The 21,449-nt window shown below is 38.9% G+C and overlaps 1 pseudogene; it reads left to right on the plus strand.

Moving 5' to 3' along the window:
* Positions 1-21,449, plus strand: part of LOC129482150 (elongation factor-like GTPase 1) — a 97,414-nt pseudogene that overhangs the window by 658 nt on the left and 75,307 nt on the right.

The following is a 21,449-nucleotide window of genomic DNA, read 5'->3' on the forward strand; positions in this document are numbered from 1 at the left end:
TCACTGTGCACCGAGTCCCCTCGAGCTGCGTGATTCATCGCAGCCTTCGGATCCGGAAGGATGAGCAAACTCCTTAAGTATAATCGTGGTAGGATACTGACTTTAGTGCTCGAACTGGACTTAGGCCTCGGTGGTCTATCTCATCAATAAACATTCACTGGGTTCTTGGTTTAAGGGGTTTGAGAAGCCTTGCCACCTCCCAGCGTTTATTATTATTATTATTTTTTTTGCCCCGACCTTTAGCCTCTGGGCCATTTGTAATACATATTTAATTTTTAGACACAGGAAATAATCATGGTGCTCAACAGTTTGGATAAGATGATTCAACTCCAGAAAAACACTGCCAACATCAGGAATATTTGTGTTTTGGCTCACGTTGACCATAGTAAGAATCCTTTTATATGGCTTATTTTGATAAATAAGGGAGGTGTGTCTCTGTATGTCTCAGTGGAGTGAAGCTGTGGGCAGCTGAGGGTGGTGTTTGCTAAGAAGCAAGTCTTTCCTTTAAGTTTTCTGTGATGTTAGGGAAGCCTGCTTTGCTATAAAGCATTTGAAATGAACACGGTTACCTAGCGAGTAGCATTCTTCTATATAGTATGTCATGTTGTTTTTTAAACCAGAACTTGAATTTTTTGTTTCTGAAATGGCTTTACATATAAAATGTCTATAGTCTTGACATGTCTTTAGAGTTTGTGGTATGTAATCCTATTTAATTCATCAGATATTTACCAAACGTCTGTTAAGCTCAAGATATTTTGCTAAGTATGTCAGAACGTGGAGATTTATGGGCACCAGCCCAGCTGTAGAGGAGGTTTTTTTTTTTTTTTTTTTTTTTTGGCGGGGGAGGACGGAATTTCACTCTTGTTGCCCAGGCTGGAGCTGTAGAGGAGGATTTAAGGGGGAGCAGAGCAAAATGAGACAAACATGAGAAAAAAGTAGACTCTAATGTTGGGAGAACTAGAGGATTAGGAAGTGAGGGGTTAAGAAAAGGCCTCACAACATAATTAGTATTAGAGATGACACTTGAAGGGGGCTCAAGATGACAAATGGAGATAATCATTACAAGTAGGAATGTGTCATCAAGGGGAGAAGGAAATGTAAGTGGTCAAAGCCCAGCATTTGGGAAAGGCAGAGATAGCCAATGCGTGGTGTGTGTGCTTCTGACCGATACTGCTGTAACCCCATAGCGCTCCCTCGTGCTAAGCCTCCTCTTGATTTCAAACCCCTTCGTAGTTTAGGTAGCCATAGTAAAGTGATTGGGATGGGCATGTGAAATAAAGCCTATTTACCATCCTAAAGGTGAAGGACTAGTCGGCGAGGTGAAGAAGCAGGCTGAGTCATATCTCATAAGAACTAGGATACGAGTTAAGTGCTCCAGCTCTGAAGTTAGACAACCTGAGTTCAGATTTCCATTTTCAAGTTAACGTGCTTTGCCTTTCTGAGCTTCAGTATACAGCATCTGTAAAACAGGATGAAGACTATACCCACTTTATAAGCTATAGGATCAAATGTGATGATAATGAGAGGGAACGTAAATGCTTCACCATGAAAATGATTATTAACGTCTCCTATTAGGCAGTAGGGAACCTTTGGGGGAAAACATACAGCAGGAATGATGTAATCAAATAAAACATGAGAAAGATTAGACTGGTAGACATGCTTAGGATGGATCCAAAGTCAGAGATTAGGTGGCTATTGTCATTGATGGACGAGCTGAAGTGATGTGAGTATGGAAACTGAAAGACAAGATAGTGGGTCACTTTACAAGTGAAGCCAGCTGAGAATGAGTTTTAGTACAAATCCAGTGAGTAACCCCTGCCTCCATGAGTTTTTATAATTTTATTGCTCACATTTTGAGAACGTGAAGGCTGATAAAAAGGTTTTTTTTTCCTTTATGAATTTAATCAAGTGAAAATTCAGTGGGGTGTAACAAATTAAATGTACTCTTTAAAATTATGTTAAACTGGTACTATCCTAGAAAACCTGTGATTCATTCATTCAACAAGTATTTTCTGAAGGTCTTCTATATGACAAGCGTTGTTCTGGTCCTAGGGATACCGCTATGAATAAAGCAAAGTTCCTGCTTGCTTGATAATTATTTCCTAGGGAGGTATATACTTGATATACTTAGAATAAATTCAGCTTTATTGGGTCGCAGGAAAATGATGCTCTAGGATTATATGTTAATACATATTTACATGGCAGACAGATAACACAGTGTTAAATATCTTCAGTTCTCCTACTGATTGGTCTCTGGTTTGAACTATACAGAGATTCCATAGCTTTGCTGAAGTTCCTAAAGTGCAATAAAGACTTATCTTGAAGGAAAAAACCCTCATTTGCTTACTCCAACCCAGTTGTAGTAATTATGCATACCCATAACATTCTTTTTTTTTTTTTTATTATACTTTAGGGTTTTAGGGTACATGTGCACAATGTGCAGGTTTGTTACATATGTATCCACGTGCCATGTTGATTTCCTGCACCCATTAACTCGTCATTTAGCATTAGGTGTATCTCCTAATGCTGTCCCTCCCCCCTCCCCCCACCCCACAACAGTCCCCGGAGCGTGATGTTCCCCTTCCTGTGTCCATGAGTTCTCATTGTTCAATTCCCACCTATGAGTGAGAACATGCGGTGTTTGGTTTTTTGTCCTTGCGATAGTTTACTGAGAATGATGTTTTCCAGTTTCATCCATGTCCCTACAAAGGACACGAACTCATCATTTTTTACGGCTGCATAGTATTCCATGGTGTATATGTGCCACATTTTCTTAATCCAGTCTATCGTTGTTGGACCTTTGGGTTGGTTCCAACTCTTTGCTATTGTGAATAGTGCCGCAATAAACATAGGTGTGCAAAACAGAATCACCTGTTTATACCACACAAAATTGCATAGACTTTAGTTGTATGTAGTCTGTTTAATAAAGGTAACTAGAAATATATACAAAGATTCTTTTGCTATAAAATAGATTCCTATGTTTAGATTTGGATACTAGGTTTCATTGGTTGTTATAGTTTATGCCCTCCACGGGCTGTATTACAAACAGTAAGAGATATGGGTAAAGTTCCTGAATTTCTTTGATAAATAAGTATTTTCTTAAGACAGTTGAACTAGCAAATTCCAGCTGAGGCCATGCATGGGGAAGTATGGCAGAAGAGTATGTTCAATTGTTTATTGATGATGTTTTACCCAGTATGCCTTTCAGAGAAAAAAATTACTGCTTTTTGTCATTCTGTGCTGTCAGGGGCTTAATTTGATAAACATGGTCATGGTTCTGGATATGGGATAATTGATGTAGTAATTGTGATAAACTTGATCAAATTCTTAGAGGACAAATTATAGTAACTGTGTAAAACTCATCAGGTATTCTATATTTTGATTGGTTTGGTGGTTTGTCCTATCACGGAAAAGTGTGTTTTTCTCTGTATAAAGTCTGCCTCAATTTAAGAAAAATTCTCTACTTTAAGAAAAGTTGCTTGACAACTTTCAGATGAGGTTGATTAGATCCACAGGGTTGGAGATAAGATTACAGCATTGTAGAGTGCTAGCATCTGTGTCCTTCCAGACGATAGTCTGTTCGAGTCTAATCAAACTCTTTTGTCTTTTTCACCTAGCATAGGTAAATAGAAAATCTTTACTAAACCAATTCTTAGGACCAGATTTTAAATCTATAGGTATGATCCATCCCATGACCCCTTTTTAGAAAGACATAGATTTGAATTGATGTTGCTGTTTTAACAGGAAAAACTACTCTAGCTGACTGTCTTATATCTAGCAATGGAATCATCTCCAGCCACCTAGCAGACAGGGTATGTTATTGTTTTATAAATACTTGTCGCATTTCAGTATTAGCTGTCAAGAATGTGATGAACCGTTTTCTGTGTTCTTTTTTTTTTTTTTTTTTTTTTTTTTTTTTGAGATGGAATCTCGCTCTGTCACCCAGGCTGGAGTGCAGTGGCGTGATCTCGGCTCACTGCAAGCTCTACCTCCCGGGTTCACGCCATTCTCCTGCCTCAGCCTCTCCAAGTAGCTGGGACTACAGGTGCCTGCCACTACGCCCGGCTAATTTTTTGTATTTTTAGTAGAGACGGGGTTTCACCATGTTAGCCAGGATGGTCTCGATCTCCTGACCTCGTGATCCGCCCGCCTCGGCCTCCCAAGGTGCTGGGATTACACGCGTGAGCCACCGCGCCCGGCCAACCCATTTTCTGTGTTCTTTAGCGATCCAAAAGGGTCTAAAACATAGTTCTTGCATCTAAAAGCTGCCAATCCATTTTGCAAGATAAAATTGCTGGTGAGAAAAACAGTTACTTCCTTACTGTTTGTATTGCTTTATATTAATATTTTGTAAGTGCAAAAGTGAGTTTTTGCAACAAGCAAATGATACACAATTGTGGAAGATTTCACAGCAAAAGATTCTTTGTGGGTGAACGAATTAGGTGGTTTGAGGAGAAGACAGAAAAGCTATCAGGTGGTGGGAAATAACATGGATAAAGGCTAATTTGTGTGTTGTGCTTTGAGTGGAGCGTTTGCCTAGAGACTAGTGAGAGAGAAAACACACTGGCAGGGAGAATGTATAAGATGATAAAAGACCTTAAAAGTTAACCTAAGTATCAAAGGAAAGCTGCTTATGCCTGAAGATTGTGATGGAAATAGTGGGCTTTTTGGTTTTTGTTTTTGAGACAGGATCTCATTCTGTTGCCCAGGCTAGAGTGCAGTGGTGTGATCATGCACGGCTCACTGCAACCTCACCCTCTTGGGCTCAGGTGATCCTCCCACCTCAGCCTCTCGGGTACTAGGGACTACAGGTGCATGCCACCACACCTGGCTAATTTTTTTTGTAGAGACAGGGTTGTGCCATGTTCCCCAGGCTGATCTTGAACTCCTGGGCTCAAGCAATCCTCCTGCCTTGACTTCCCAAAGTGCTGGAATTACAGGTGTGAGCCACCACACCTAGCCTGAAAATAGCGTTTGAGAAAATAAAATTAAAGAGATCTTTATTTATAGCTATGAGCTGAAAGGGCTTGGAATAATTTACTTGGCAGTAGAAAAATAAAGATATATTCGTTTCCATAATGAATTTAGGATATGATCAATAGGGTTTATCAGGTGACAGAGAACAGAGAAGAGGAGATGGAGAAGCAAAATTGAATCCACAGGGTAGATCCAGTAGACTTGAAGGTCGATTTGGGAATTGATGTGTGGGTTGGGAGGGAAGCTGGCCCAAGACACTATCTAGAGGAGGCTGAAAAAAACTAGCTTGAGTGAAATGATGAAATGCTTATATTTTCCCCACTTGAGAATTCAGAGAAAGTATAATAACTCTAAAGTAAGTAGATGAAAGGAAATAATAAAGCATGAATTAATGAGATAGTAAACAGACATTTTATAGAAAGGATCAGTGAAGCCACAGTTTGTTTTTGGATAAGATTAACATAACTAATGAAGAGTGAACCCTAATGTAAACTATGGGCTTTAATTAATCATAATGCATCAATATTGGTTCATCAGTTATAACCAATGTATCACATCGTATACTAATACAATATAGATATAATGGGGAAACTGTGTTGGTGGGAAGAGAGAGTATGTGGGAATCTTCAGTCGATTTTTCCATGAACTTAAAGTTGCTCTAAAAATATAAAGTTTATTAATGTAAAAAATTACCAGCAATATAGACAATTTTTGATTGTCCTGACTAGAAAACTTTTTTGTTTTGCTTTTCATTGACATTGCTGAGGAACATTTGACACGTTTCACCTGCTAATGTTCCTAATATGGCTCACTGTACTTTGGACATATACAAAGCATAGTATATATAAATAAATATTTTTGAATGAATGACTTTAAAGAAGGGTAACACAACTGACAAAACACCAGCAAGATGATCAAGAAGAAAAGAGAGGAGGCAGAAATAAGTGATACCCAGAAAGAAAAATGCTACAGAAGTTAATACGGTAATAATAGGATATAATGAACAACTTTATGCCAGTAAACTTAAAAGTGCTAAAATGGAAAAATGTCTGGAAAACATAACTTGCTAAAATGGAGTCAAGAAGAAATAGGAAACTTGAATTATTCTATAGTCATTTAAGAAATTGAATTGGCTGGCAAAAATCTTTCCATAAAGAAAAGACCCAGATGGTTTTACTCTCTAGTTCTGCCAAACATTCAAGGAACAAATAATTTCAGTCCTACTTAAACCGTTGCAAAATATAGCAGAGAAAAACCCAACAATCGGGGAGTATTCTCCAAATCATATGAAGATAGCGTAACTTTGATACCAAAAGTCTGTTAAGGATAATACAAGACAGGAGAATTGTATACCAACCTTGTGATTATGGATGCAAAAATTATAATCCTCATTAACAAACAGAATTCAGCGTAGTATAAAAAGATGATTATTCATAGCCAAATCGAGTTTATCCCAAGGAATTCAAGATTGGTTTAACATGTAATTTCACTATATTAATGGATTAAAGGAAGAAAATCATGATCATGTCAACAGATACAGAAGACGTAGTAAAATTCAATATCGTGATAAAGCCTCTTTGCAATGTAGTTACAGAAGAGAACTTCTGTAATCTGATGTGGGATATTTATAAAAAACCTACAATGAAGATTGAGCTTAATGATGAAGTGTTAAAACTTTTCCATTCATAGCCAGGAATAAGGCAAGAATGGCTATCACACCCTTCTGCTCATTGTGTTATAACTTCTACTTTACATTGTACTGGAGGTTCTAGCTGCAGTGATAAAGCTGGAAAGAAAAATTAAAAGTGTGAATTTTAGACAGGAAGAAGAAATGTAGATAAATTGCTAAGATATTAGTAACAATTTGGCAGGTTTCAGGATATGAAAACTGTCGAAAAGAATACATGAGCAATAAATAGATAATACACAGTAATCTAAAAACATAAACCATTTAAATAGCATAAAAAATGTACCTGTGCTGGGCATGGTAGCTCATGCCTATAATCCCAGCTACTTAAGAAGCTGAGGCAGAACAATTGCATGAACCCAGGAGTGTGAGGCTGCAGTGAGCTGTGACAGCAACTGCACTCCAGCCTGGTGGATAGCACAAGACCCCATCTCTTCAAAAACAACAACAATAACAATAAAACCTATAAGATATTGGAGAAAACTAAGACGTATTATGAAGGTATTGATGTATTGTAACCTGTGGCCTGGAATCGGCTGAGGCATGAAATTGACTGATGGCTCAGAATAGTAGGCCTAGAATAGTAGGCTGGCATTTCAGATCTGTGGGAAAAAGATGAACCTTTCAAATGGTTCTTGGGCAATTGGTTATCCATGTGGAAAAAAAAAATCGGACCTCTACTTAACACCACACACAAAACAATTGCACAGTTAAGATATTTATATTTAAAAGCAAAACTGCAAAGCTTTTAGAAAATAATATGGGCTAATATTTTTATGACCTTAAAGGAAGATTTCTTAAGACAAAAATGTGCAAACAATTTTATAAAAGGTTAATAAACTACTTAAAATTAAGAACATATTTATCAAAGATGCCAGAAAGAAACGGAAAAAACAAGCCTGGTAACTGTGAAAAAATATTAATAACACACATATAATTGACAAAGGACTAATATTCAGAGATTATAAATAACTCCTATCCAAAACAAAATAAATCTTTATTACAACCAGTAGAAAGGTGGACAAAAGCCTTGTATAGGCAGTTTCACAGAAAAGGAATGTTAAATGGCCAATACAAGAAACTTATAAAGGGATACTTAATTCCATTAATAATAGGAGAAATGTAAATTAAAACCATGAGGTGCTATTTATCACCCATCTTAAAAAATAAAGTCCAGCAATATCAGCTGTTGAAGTTATGAATCAAAAAAAGCACTGTTCCACTGTGGATCAGTCCAACTATTTGGAAAATAATTTGGAAATATCAAGTTAGGTTGAGGATGTGCAGATTTAATAACTCAGAAATTCTACTGGTAGGGAGTGTACAAGAGACCTACAGCTGTTCATATCAGCGCAGTAATAGTTACAAAAAACTGGAATCAGTCTCTGTGTCCATCAGTAATGCAATGGACGAATGGGTCTGGTAGATTTGTGAGGTGAAGTCCTACAGTAATAAAAATGAATGAATTACATCAATATGGCTGAATCTCAGGAAAACAATATTGAGCAAAGAAAACGTGACAGTATAATATATTATGATTCTTATAGAAGGCTTAAAACTTGCCACTCTACATGATATATTGCTTAGTGACACACTCATTTTTAAAAATTGTAAAGAAAATAAGGAAATGATCAAGATAAAATTCAAGATAGTGGTTACCTATAAGCCGGGAGCACAGGGTACTTCAAAAGTAACAAACTTTTTTTTTTTCCTTTTGAAACGGGATGGTGCATACACAGGGGTTCATTGTGTTGTTATTTATGTATTACACGTTTCGTACCAACTCAGTGCTTAAAAACATACATTATAGAAGACTGACAAGGACTGAGACTTTTTGAAGGAAGGACTGATGGAGAGGTTGGAGAGGTGAAGGGAAACCAGCAGTGGGATCTAAGGAGAGATGGAGGTAAATTAAGAGGTTTCAGACTCTTGGAAGAATTTCACATATGCATGTAGTACACATGCACACAAAGGGTAACTGTCATGCTGCACTGGAATCAAGAAAAGTGAGGATTGAGAATGATTATTGCGTTTGGCCAGACATCATAGATAGCTTTTAGGACTTTGATTTTGCCAGAGCTGTGGAAATGGAAGCCTTTCTAAAAATTTCAGAATTAATGTGGATGAATAAATGTGGCAGTTCATATCAACAGATAATTCTCAGTGCTTTTGAATGAAAGAAAAGAGTAAATAGAAAGGTTAAGAATTGTTCAAAAGTTTGACAGTGGAGAGAATGGAGGAAGAGTAAGGGAAAATCCTTCTGGAGAAAGGAGGAGGAGGTTAGTCTGGTGCTTAGGGCTAAGGAGTTGGAAAGGGATGGGATCTTCATTTAAACGAAACCACTGTCAGTACTGATGCACTGCAAGGCCTAGGAAATGAGATGTAGACCCTCATTGGTGGGTATTACAGTGAAAATTATCAATTAAATGGTCATATTACAAATATTTTCTACTGTATTCTTTTTTAAAAAAAGATATATTCAAAATCTATTAATTTGAGAAAGGAATAAAGACTTCTCTTGCCTCTAGAGACCTCTGTTTCAGTCTCTGCTCAGAATTTGTCAAAGAGCTTATGAATAGGAAAAGAATGGCTATGTTCTTGATGTTTAGAAAGAATTCCCTCAAATGCTACTGTCTGTAAGTTGTTCTTGACCCGCCCCATCATTCATGGCTGATATTTGGATGAGCAACACTCTGGGGAGAGTATGCAGTAGTTGAATACATTTATGAGTTCCTAGTGGTAATGTTTTTCAATTTGTCATGTTCCGTTCCCTTCAACTAACTTCACTTCTCCATGCCCTCATCATCTTTAAAAAAAGAGAGAGGGCCAGGCGAGGTGGCTCATGCCTCTAATGCTAGCACTTTGGGAGACTGAGGTGGGTGGATCACTGAAGTCAGGAGTTCAAGACCAGCCTGGCCAACATGGTGAAACCCTGTCTCTACTAAAAATACAAAAATTAGCCAGGTATGGTGGCACATGCCTGTAATCTCTGCTACTTGGGAGGCTGAGGCAGGACAATCACTTGAACCTGGGAAGCAGAGGTTGCAGTGAGCTGAGATTGCACCACTGCACTCCAGTCTGGGCAACAGAATAAGACTGTCTCAAAAAAAAAAAAAAAAAGGAGAGGCGCTGTATAGTTTAAAATTTAAGTATTGCCTGTGCATGGTGGTTCACACCTGTTAGCTCTTTGGGAGGCCGAGATGGGAGGATCACCTGAGGCTAGGAGTTCGAGACTAGTGTGGGCAACATAGCGAGACCCTGTTGCTACAAAAATAAATAAAAATAAAGAATTTAAGTATTTAAAACAAAAATATAAATTAGCAAATTTTAATGTTACATTTTAATTCTTTGGGAAGTGAAGATGCATATGTTGCATTTTTCCAGTTAAGGTACGTGGACAGCAGAGAAGATGAACAGATCCGACAGATCACTATGAAATCCAGTGCCATTTCACTACATTATGCAACAGGTAAATCTATCTGTTTTAAAGAAACACAGCTTTACATCTTTCATGTCCTCCTCTGTCTTTCTGAATTAATTGCATGCCTCAGTTTCTTTGCTTATATTCCACATATTTTACTCTGGCCTCTCCACATGATCTGTTGTCAGAGTCAGGCTGTCCAGGCTTGGATGCAGATGGAAACCTCTGACTGGCTTGAGGGCAGAAGAACTGGCAATTCACACCTGCCCCCTTCACCAGGTGATTATATGGATTCCTTCACAAGGAAAGTCAGGAGCCCTAAGACTTTAGCTGGTTCAGCCTTACTATTCTGCCTCATGGCCTGGCCTGCATGTTAGATTTGGAGTCTTATTTACTTAAAAGTAGACTGCCATGATCAGTACCAGCTTGCTATCCTCAAATGAGGATGCTACTTTGACAGTAACACTTCTAGGAATTTATCTGACAGAAATATTCATGTAAGTGTGTGAGATACATGTCACTGATATTCACTAAAAAGTTCGTATTCGTGAAAAAAATACCAACAACCTGAATGTCAATAGGAGAATGGTTCAATAAGCTGATACATCCAAGCAGTGAAATACTGTGCAGCTGTTAAAACAGCTGCTAACAGCAGCTGTTAAAATGTTTAATATATATGTCATTTTACAGGGGAAAATGTATGTTCAGAGACAGAAAACAAATTGCAGAGTATCTTTGTAAGATATGAATGTGTTTGGATAATAAAAATATATTATGTATGCGGATAAAGGTGTCTGGAAGGATACTTACCAAACCCTTAACAGTAGCTCTCTACAGGGGCTATGATTATGGCAAAACTTGCACTTTTCAAAATATTTATTTTTGTAGTATTTGAAAATTTTACACAAAATGTATATTTTTGTAATTAGAAGAAAATAATAAAGATAAATTTTATTTCCCTAATGGACTTACTTGTGGTTCGTCCTTCACAAGTGTCATATATTTGGCACTGCCACCAAAAGATGTACTCTGTGGGGCATGGCTGTTGTACCAAACCAGTTTTGAAACTCTTAGGCACATGAATTCTCAGTGTTTAATGTTTAAAGTAACACTTCATTTTAAAAAAAAAAAATTCTCACATTTTAAAGGGTATGTTCTCATCCTGTGATCCAGAGAATGGGATCATTCTTATTCATTTCTTATCTCATTTTATAGACTTCAAGAGATTTGAAGGCTGCCTTCTTCTTTACTCAGATTATTAGTGTGTTTTTATTTGAAGATTCCTCTGGTGTCAGTTTTAGTTGTTCTGCTCTATGCTTTGTCTCTAGTCCCCCTCTCCTGACCCCTTTAACCACTTTATTAAGGTTTAATTTATATACCATAAAATTCACTCATTCCAATTCACATTTGTCTTTCTGGTGTAGGTATTGTAGGAAAATTTGCTATAGGACCCTAGGAATTGAATGGTCTGAACTCTATTTTGTTGAGCTCTGTGACCTTGGCTGCTCACAGATTGTTTTAGGTACCTTTTTTTGTGTGTGTGAGACACAGTCTCGCCCTGTTGCCCAGGCTGGAGTGCAGTAGTGCAGTCTTGGCTTGCTGTAACCTCCGCCTCCCAGGTTCACGCCATTCTCCTGCCTCAGCTTCCCAAATAGCTGGGACTACAGGCACCTGCCACCATGTCCGGCTAATTTTTTTTTTTTTTTTTTGTATTTTTAGTAGAGACGGGGTTTCACCATGTTAGCCAGGATGGTCTCGATCTCCTGACCTCGTGATCCACCCGCCTCGGCCTCCCAAAGTGCTGGGATTACAGGCGTGAGCCACCGTGCCCGGCCCCCTTTTTTTTTTTTTTTTTTTTTTGCTCTGTCGCCCAGGCTGGAGTGCAGTGGCGCAATCTCCACACACTGCAGCCTCTGCCTCCTGGGTTCCAGTGATTCTCCTGCCTCAGCCTCCTGGGTAGCTGGGATTACAGGTGCGTGCCACCACACCTAACTAATTTTTGTATTTTTAGTAGAGATGGGGTTTCACCATGTTGTCCAGGCTGGTCTCGAACTCCTGACCTCAGGTGATCTGCCTGCCTTGGCCTCCCAAAGTGCTGGGATTACAGTTGGGAGCCACTGCACCTGGCCAGGTACGCTTTCTTGATTGCACAGACCAGAGACAAGCTAGTTTGGGTTGGGTGGGATAGATTATTGAAAGCATATACGTGAAATGATATTGGAAATAATATTCATGAAAATTGAAAAACAGGAGTCTTACTGGAGTGCTGTCTCATAAAAATTAGAGCCAGATTTTCATTCTAGATCCAGGATAGCTCTAAAGACCACATCAGTAAAAGTTTATGGATCCTTCCTCTGGAACACCACTGTTGTCCTTGGATTTGGGTGTCTGTTTGTATCTCCACTTTTATCCTGTGTGTCTTTTCTCTGTCTCATAGCTTTTGCTTACTGTCATGTCTTCATCTTTGTACATTCACCTTGCCCTGACTTCTTACCCTATTATCCTGTCTGTTTTCACCTTATTTCTGTTGCCTGCTGCTTCAGTCTCTTGTGTTTCTGAGCATACAGGCTCAAGAGCAGGATGCAGCTCTGCTTATCTTTTCATGCCAGCCCATCACAGAGGTTGCACCTATGGATTGGCTGTGCTTGGGTTGGTTAGTCACCTCCTAGTCCAATCAGTGGTGATTGGAGTGGAGTCACAAAGTATCAAAATGTTTCTTGTGAGCATGGGATGACTGCCTAGGAGAGAATTTGGGCTGAGCAGTCAGCACACTTGACAGTGCAGAGCCCTGTGGGGTTAGAAGTTAGGAATGTTGACTGCGACATATCCTCTCAGACCACCTGAGAGATGAGATATGTTTTTATCTGTATCTTAGTACTGATTCTCCAGAATGGGATATTTCCTGCTATACAGGTGGGACGTCTGAAGGGGAACCTAGATGGGAGAAAAAGAGGGAAACCTAATGGTTGAAGAAACTCCACAGGTGACTTTTCTTTATACCATGCCTTCCTCTCCTTCTCACCCACTTTGAATGCCCTCTTATTTGAGAATCTGTGTACTAAATGCAAGTTAAGCCCTTTCTCTGGTTCTGACTCTTAATTTACCGAGCTTTCAAAAGTATTGTCAAATCTTTATTTAGGTTGAAATATAGGGTCTTATTCTAGTTCAAGGTAAACAGATAAATCATGTACATTATAGAAGTGATGTTGAAAACCATCAAGGTCATACACTATCTTAGCATTTTCCAGGAACCTAATTCTTCCTTGAGAAAATGGAGCCTCTATTATCTTGACATTTGTGACCAAAATTTGCTGCAAATGTTGGGATCATATTATTAAATTTTGTTATTTGCCTGTTTCTTACCTCTCTTTGTGTCCCACCCACAAGAATACCATACATTTATCTTGTTGGGAAGTATTCCTAACAATATACGTTCTGTAAAGTATCCTAAGGGGATGTAATGTCTTTGAATCCTTTGGCCTAGAATCCAGATATAGAAGACAGAAATAGATTCACATGGGTTAATAATTTAAAATTCATCAAAAGGAATACTGCTGTCATTTCTACTGTATAGCCATTTTTTATATCTGAGCAAATACTGCTGTTGCTAAACTTTTGAAGTTTTTATCTAATTCATCTTTTAAAATATTTTTAATAAATTTGCAAGTTTACATACACATGTGTATATATATATTGCATATATAGTATATATTGTGTATATGTATATATATTTCAATTTATATATATATATATATATATACACACACACATATATTTCCATTTTTTTGTAGAGATGGGATCTTGCTATGTTGCCCAGACTGGTCTCAACCTCCTGGGTGCAAGCCTTGTACCCATTTCCTAAAGTTTTGGGATTACAAGTCTGAGCCACCATACCTGGCTCAAGTTCATATTTACTATAGAAAATTTAGTATGTGTTATAGAATATACAGTAAAACACAAAAATGGAATAGAAATCACTGTCAGTTTAGCACCAATTATTTTATATTTTCAATTTTTATATTTAATGCAAGCTGTATGTGTATGCACACACTGTGAGGTAAATATCTAACTTTATTTCTCCCCCAAAGAGCTTACTTATTCTAACACCTGTCAGATGTGATTATTAAGTACAATATTATTGCTGACATGGTGTTGACACCTCTGCATAAGTGAGGAAGTTTGGGTGGGGCTGTTAAGGACTAGAGAGTGAATTATGCCCACTCATGGAATACCTCCCCCAATTCCTGGATAAGGGCCAGTATCATTCAGCTCCACTTGATTGATTGATACCCTGTGGGAATTTTTTTTTTTTTTCCCAAGAAAAGTTGGCATCAAGATTTTTGGTAAAATCTTCCAAATTTCAAAACGTTGGCAACTTATTTAAAAATTGTAAAACACCATGTAGAACACACTGCAGTGGGCTTTAGCTTAAGAGCTTTTAGTTAGTAATCTTAGGCATATAGTCTAGCTAATAGACTAGTGGTACACTTGGGATTCGCTCAAGAGTCAGCCATATGCAGTGAGGATGTCCTCCAAACGTGTAGACCAAGGATATAAAAGCATTCTGCAAACAGGTCCATATGCAAGTTGATCACTTTGTGAATACTTCTGTGGTGGTTCTTGGTTGTGGGCAGATGGAGGATTTACGCATGTGTTGATTTCAGTTCTGTGGCTCTCTGGTTTTATACTCCAAAGACTAGGCCATGGAGACACTGACTCATGCCATCTAATTACAGACAAGGCCAACATGTACCAGAAAGTCATCTCTTTTATTCAGAGACAGTAGCTTCCCTTTCCTTCTGGCTGTGTGAACGTTTACCCATGGTCCTAACTTGCCTTATTCTTTCCAGAATGAGGCTGGGAGGGAAGAGTTCCATTACCCCTCATTTGACTGAAGGGTAGATTTTGTTCTCATCAGACAATGAATGCTTTACTTTGGGAAGCATTCAGTTGATGCCAGGCCTAAGAAACTAGTTCACTTCTGAGCTAGGTGTCTCATATGCCTGATTTTGTTTAATCTTCACAGCAACTCTGTGATGGGTATTACTCTGATTTTACACATGTGCAAAAATGGAGTTCAGAGAGGTGAAGACACTTTCCCAAGGACAGAGTAATTTCTAGCATGTGGTAGTAGTCCTAGAACCCACATTTCCAGCCTATTCACTTGGGCCATTAGTCTCTTGGAAGTCAGGCCACAACTAATTCCTCCTGAGGCTTGAGTATCTCGTTTCCACCAGGGATTGCTATGGACGTCTTGTGGCCAGCACTACTTACATCCCTGTGGTCTTCAGTCACTGCCCACGATGTAAGCCACATGATCTGGCCTCTCTTATGGTCTCTTCCCCATGTGTCTCTGTGATTCTGACAGCCTCTTTCAATCTCCCATTATTCCCTTCCTTACCAAAACTTAGTGTGAAAACATTCCAAGGTAAACAAGCATCGCTACATCCTCAATGTATTTTTATTGACGTTTCCCCCTTCTCCTGCCTGGCTGTCTTCTGATGACATTGCCTACCTTGTACCTTTTCCAAGTGAATGCTACTCGTTCGTTCATGTTCCATGTATCTCTGGGTTAGGATATGGGATTGCCATTCTTTTTGTTCTCAGATCTGATTACAAAAGTTAATTCTTCTACCCTTGTTTTCAAACTTCTTCTTTCAAGACTCAGACCATCCAATTATTCACCTTTCCAGTCATTGTCAGCTCCTGGTGATGGTTCCTGTTCATTAGTGACTTTGGCACCTGACCTCATAATTGTTCTTTTTACCTGAATCTTCTAAGGTGGCTTTTCACCATCCCTGATAATGGCTTCTTTAATAGCTTATCCTCTCAACAACATTGATTCTACACTTCACCTACCTGTTGTCATGACTACTTTCTGGATTTTAGCATCACCTTGAGCTATTCATCTTTGACATTTCAAATTTAAATACTTTCTTCTCTACAATCTTTGATTCTCCCAGCTTTTTCTTTCACCTGACTAATGAGGTACCCGTTCTTTGACTTCATAATGTTCTCTAGTTTTTTGACTCCCATCAGCCTCTTTCTTCATTCACTTCCTGCCTCATACAGCCCAGAGTTGTCATTTCACTGACAGTCTTGCCAGCATCTTCAGTCTCTTTGGTTCTTGACCTTCTGTCATATTTTTCCCAATAAAACTTTAACCCTTGATAAAGTTAATTCTCTACACGTCTTTGTCCTTGTACTTGGGCTAGGTTCTCAACTGGTCCTCCAGACTGCTGGCAGGTTTCCCATCTCTCTCTATTAGGTCTTGCTTATTCTTCCCAGCAGCTATTTTAAACCTTCTGGTCTCCTTCAGCCTACCTGTCATCCCTTCCTCCACAATCTCAGAGACGTTCTTGCTTTCTATTTCACAGAAAAGAGAAGAATTCTCACCTGCTTGCCACTGTACCTCAAAACGTAATGGTATGGGCATTTTTTGCTTGCCTCCTGTCACTGGCAAAAACCGGTGCTCTGGTCTTATCTTCTGTTTACAATCTTTTCTTCAGTATCTTCCACCTCTCCCTCTGTACTGGCTTGTAACCATCAGCTTTTAATCATGCTCAAGTCTGTCTTGTCTTAAAAAATACATAAATCCTTCTTTCAGCCCCACATTCCTCTGCGTGTTTCCTCTTCCCGCTTCTTAGTCAAAGTTATACTGCAATTACTCTCTCAATTACTCTGATGATAGGACCCATACCTTATAGTAATGACATGCATTAGCAGTGTGAAATTGGTCCTTGATCTATGACTCTCCAGGGTGTTGCTAGGCATAGAGATATTATAAGTAAGCATCAACGTTTTTTTTACTCCAGGATTTCTTATTCTGGTTCTTATTCTTATACCCTTCCAAGCAAAACTGCCAGTGATCCAAGGAATTAAGGCAATGTGGATGTGTAATTATTAGATTTACTGTCTACACAGCAGGCCTTCAAAGGTGGAGAAGTTCTCAGTGATGTCAGAGTTCAGGGTGTGGCCACAGTACTGGGTGGCAGATGTGGACTGGCATCATACTGAGAAAAACCAAAAGTGGGTGAGGCAAAATGTAATCAGAAGTGGTCTGAATGGGGTCTAGTTTCATGTTGGAGGAAGGTCAGGAGAGGCCTTTGGGTTGGGTTTGTGCAGCAAAAGAAAACTTAAATCAGTTTGCTATTCATAGTTGTTTCTAGATCATTTTTTCCTCTCATTTTCCTAACCCATGTCACTTTTTTTTTTTTTTTTAAAGACAAGAGTCTCATTCTATCACCCAGGCTGGAGTGCAGTGGTGATCATAGCTCACTGCAGCCCAGAACTTCTAGACTCAAGCAGTCCTCCTGCCTCAGCCTCCCAAGTAGCTAAGACTACAGGCATGTGCCACCATGCCTGGCTAATTTTTTAAATTTCTTGTAGAGATGATGGTCTCACCATGTTGTCCAGGCTGGTCTTGGCTCAAGTGATCCTCCAGTTTTGGCCTTCCAAAGCATTTGGATTATAGGTGTGAGCCACTGTGCCTGACCCCATCTCAGTTTTGACACATACCGTCAGAGTCAACCGCCCTTCACCTCTCCTTGTGGCAGGCTTCTCATAAAGATAGTTATCCTGTTACCTGTGTCAGCTTTACAATTGTGCTTTACAATTCTGTCAAATAAGCCATATTAGTTGATTTATAACTTATAAATTTATACATTGATTTAAAATGTAAAAACATAGTATTGATTTAAGATATAAAAGATAACCAGGTTCAGTGGCTTACATCTATAATCCTGGCACTTTGGGAGACTGAGGCAGAAGGATCACTTAAGGACAGGAGTTTGAGACCTGCTGGGGCAACACAGTGAAACCCCATCTCTACAAAAAATAAAATAAAAATTACCCTTATGTGCCTGCAGTCCCTGCTACTCTGGAGGCTGAGGCAGGAGGATCGCTTGAGCCCAGGAGTTTGAGGCTGTAGTGGGCTATGATTGTGCCACTGCATCCAGCCTGAATGTTACAGTGAAACCCTGTATCTTAAAAAAATTAAAAAAATAAAAAGTGGTATTTCCTGTGGAGGGAGACTTGTGGTTACTTTATAGTTGGTGTACAACTTATGTATAAGTTCATACATAAGGAATTTAGGAACATATCTTCAGATAACTCAGGTTCTGCCTATATTTCTGTTATTTTTGTTGTCAGGCAAAATATTCTACCAATACACTGAAACATAAAGGACACTTTTCAGGAGGTTCAGATCGTCATCCATAACTTCAGTTTTTCTTTTTTATTTTATGGAAAGCTTTCTCTTGTCAGCTTTCTATGTATGCTTTAGTGAACATTTCCAGTGTTTTGGAAGTTGAACACTGAACTCTTTACATGAAGTTTTACTGAATACAGAGATGTTTTGGCAGGTCCTAGTGACAAGTGTGCACCTTCTGTCAGACAATTCTCCATGGCACTTTAAAACCATGGGCAAGGGAGCAATTCTTTTCCCATAACTCCCTATTAGCAGCAGAAATTGTCTGGAAGATATCTCCCATAATTAACTTCAGGTCTTCCAATTTTTTTTTTCAGTTCCCTGAAACATAAAAAGATTGGATTGTTGCTTGACTGATTAGATCTGTGCCTTGAAATGAAGCAGTTTAGTTTGGAATGCCTGGGAAGTAAAGCAGCAGCATTCTGTCCCTGAATGCTATTGCAGGGATTAATTCAACACATAGCTTCAGGACTTTGTTACAAATCAGAAAGATCATTTAGCATGCTTAAACAGTTTTGTCTCCTGAAAAGTGTTATGCATTCTCTACTTTTTAAATGATTTCCACTAGCAATAATAATAATATCTAGCATGATAAGCCCTGTAATTGTTTTTATGTATTTTTTAATTTGATCACACACACACAAAAGTGGTAAATGGCATTTTTTAAAGAGACATAATGTGGCTGAAGTCACAGCAGAAGAGCTGTGCTTGTGGACTTTTTTTCTCTAATGGATATGGGACTTCTTTCCCCAACCTTTGAAATTTAGGTTAAAGTTGTTTGGAAAGGGTTAAGATGAAAAAGGCATTGAAGGAGGAATTAAGAGGCCTGGCTCAGAGCTGAGCCAAGCCTTTGTCAGCTGTGTAACTGACCATGGCATTTCCTCTTTCTCACCATTAAATACGTTTGAGGAACTCCAGGTTAAACAGAGTTGGACAGACTTCTCACAGGGCTTCTCTGAACCTTTAATATGTATGTGTGATGTGAGCTCCAAGGCTGGCTGTATTTCTCAGCTGTATTATTTGATCAGACACTTATTTTTTAGGATGTAGATTTTCAGGTGGAAACACTTGGTGTATCATTAGCTTTCAGTTCCTGTCTAGATCTGAACCTGCCCTTCCTGAATGAATTTCAAAGAATCTGGAAATGGATGCGTACTTAGGGGACCATAGATAGGTAGATAGGTATTCATTTTCCTGACTATTCCCTAAGAGGTCTGTAACTCCAACAAAAGGTAAGACCACTGTTGTATAGGAAGCCTGAAATTTCTGTACAAGTACGTTTTTAGACTCTGTAAAGAACTTGACTGGAGACCCAGTCTCTGAAACTTCAGTATCAGGTCCCCGTCGTATCACAAAGGATGGAAAAGTGCTTGAAGTTCTCCCACTCTAAAGTCTGGAGTTTAGCTAAATGTACAGGCAAGTGTTGTTTCCCCAGTTGCAAAGTATGAAGGAATCTAAGACCCGAGAAGTGACTAAGATGGTTAGATAGCCCTGGGTGTATTTCTGGCTTGCTTCTTTTGGGACCTTGGGTCAGTCTCTTACCTTTTGAGGGCGTTAGCATGTTTTTCTATGGAATAAAGGCTTCGTCTAAGAAGATGCTGAGTGATTCTAAGAATCTCACAGCTTTAATTTTATATGATAGGACCCTAGACCGCTGCTAGACCTGCTCCTTTTTCTCTGGTGTACTTGGTTGAGACCATGGTACTTATGGAAAATGTTGGCTAGGACAACTGGTGTGAGATCTGACAGTGGAAGGCTCGATTGAGGTCCAGTGGACCATTGCTCCAGGGCTCTGTTTATTTGACTTCTTGGATTTTCACTGGAGATCTCCATGGTCTTCTCTGGTTGGAGCCTTCTCTGGTGGTTTCAGCAGAGCAATGGTTTCTCATAAAGCAGTTTGCCTGAAAAGACCAGGAGGCAGCGGGGTGGAGTGGTACTGAAGAAGGCAGTCTGTTGCTAACTGATGGCAGTCTTTCCCACTGAGCCTCAGTACACTTGGGAATGCTTCACCCGGTGTTTTAGGAATTCATTAGCAGTGGAATCTTGGCATGCGAGGTGAAAGTTACTGCCTTCTGAGTGTTCAGTAGTGGTTAGAGGTATGGTCTTTGGAGTTAAGTGGATTTGAACTTATGCTCTATCATTTGGAATTGTGTGATCTTAGTCAACCTCAGAGTTAGATTCTAGCTGGATGTCCTTGAGAAAAATACTTAACTTTTCTGTGCCTTAGTTACCTGCTATATAAAATTGGGCTAATAGTTGTAACTACTACAGGGGATTGTTGTAAGTAAACATCAGATAATTTCTGTATTATGCTTAGAACAATGCCAGCCATGAATAGGCAGTCCACAGATGTTAAGTGCTGGTTGTGGTTATTGTGGTGGTGGTGTTTATCATCAGTATCACCTAGGGCACAAGCGAAGTCATTAAAATTATATTGGGGGAAAATCGTTTAAATGGCCCATAAATTGCAGGTTGAGCATCCCAAATCTGAAAGTCCAAAATCTGAAATGCTCCAAAATTCAAAACTCTTCAAATACCAACATGGCACAAAAAGGAAATGCTCGTTGGGGCATTTTGGATTTCAGATAAAGGATACTCAACCTTATAGTCATTCTTGAGCACATTCAAGTTGACAAACTCTGAGTTAAGGGGAGGAGCAAAAGTAAAATATGTGTTTGAGCATTCAAATAATCTGTCTTTAAAAGAGAATTATATCAAATTTATCAATAATGGTGAATGAGTACAGAATTCTAAAGTATTACTAATTTTCTGCATGATATACTAAGTTATGTTTAATGATAACTCTCTATAACCTAGGATGATCTTTTTTTTTTTTCTTGTTTGCCTGGGACTAAGGGCTTTGATGGGATGTGGGAATTTCAGTGCTAAAACCAGACAACTCAGGATGTGCCATCACCCTACTATAAGTTTAATACATTTGTCTGTTGAGACTATTGAAGGAGATATTAATGGGAGAGCACATAATGCACTGCTTGGCACGTAGTAACTGCTCCTTAAGTTGTGGTAGAATTGAGTCTAAATCTTTTGTAGCATTAAGTCTAAATCTACATATTTTGTAGAATTGAGTCTAAATCTAAATCTTGATTGAGCAGATTCATACACTGCCCTTTGACAAATTGTAGGGAAGAACTTGG

Source organism: Symphalangus syndactylus, chromosome 5, assembly GCF_028878055.3.
Source record: "Symphalangus syndactylus isolate Jambi chromosome 5, NHGRI_mSymSyn1-v2.1_pri, whole genome shotgun sequence".
NCBI classification, from domain to species: Eukaryota; Metazoa; Chordata; class Mammalia; order Primates; family Hylobatidae; genus Symphalangus; species Symphalangus syndactylus.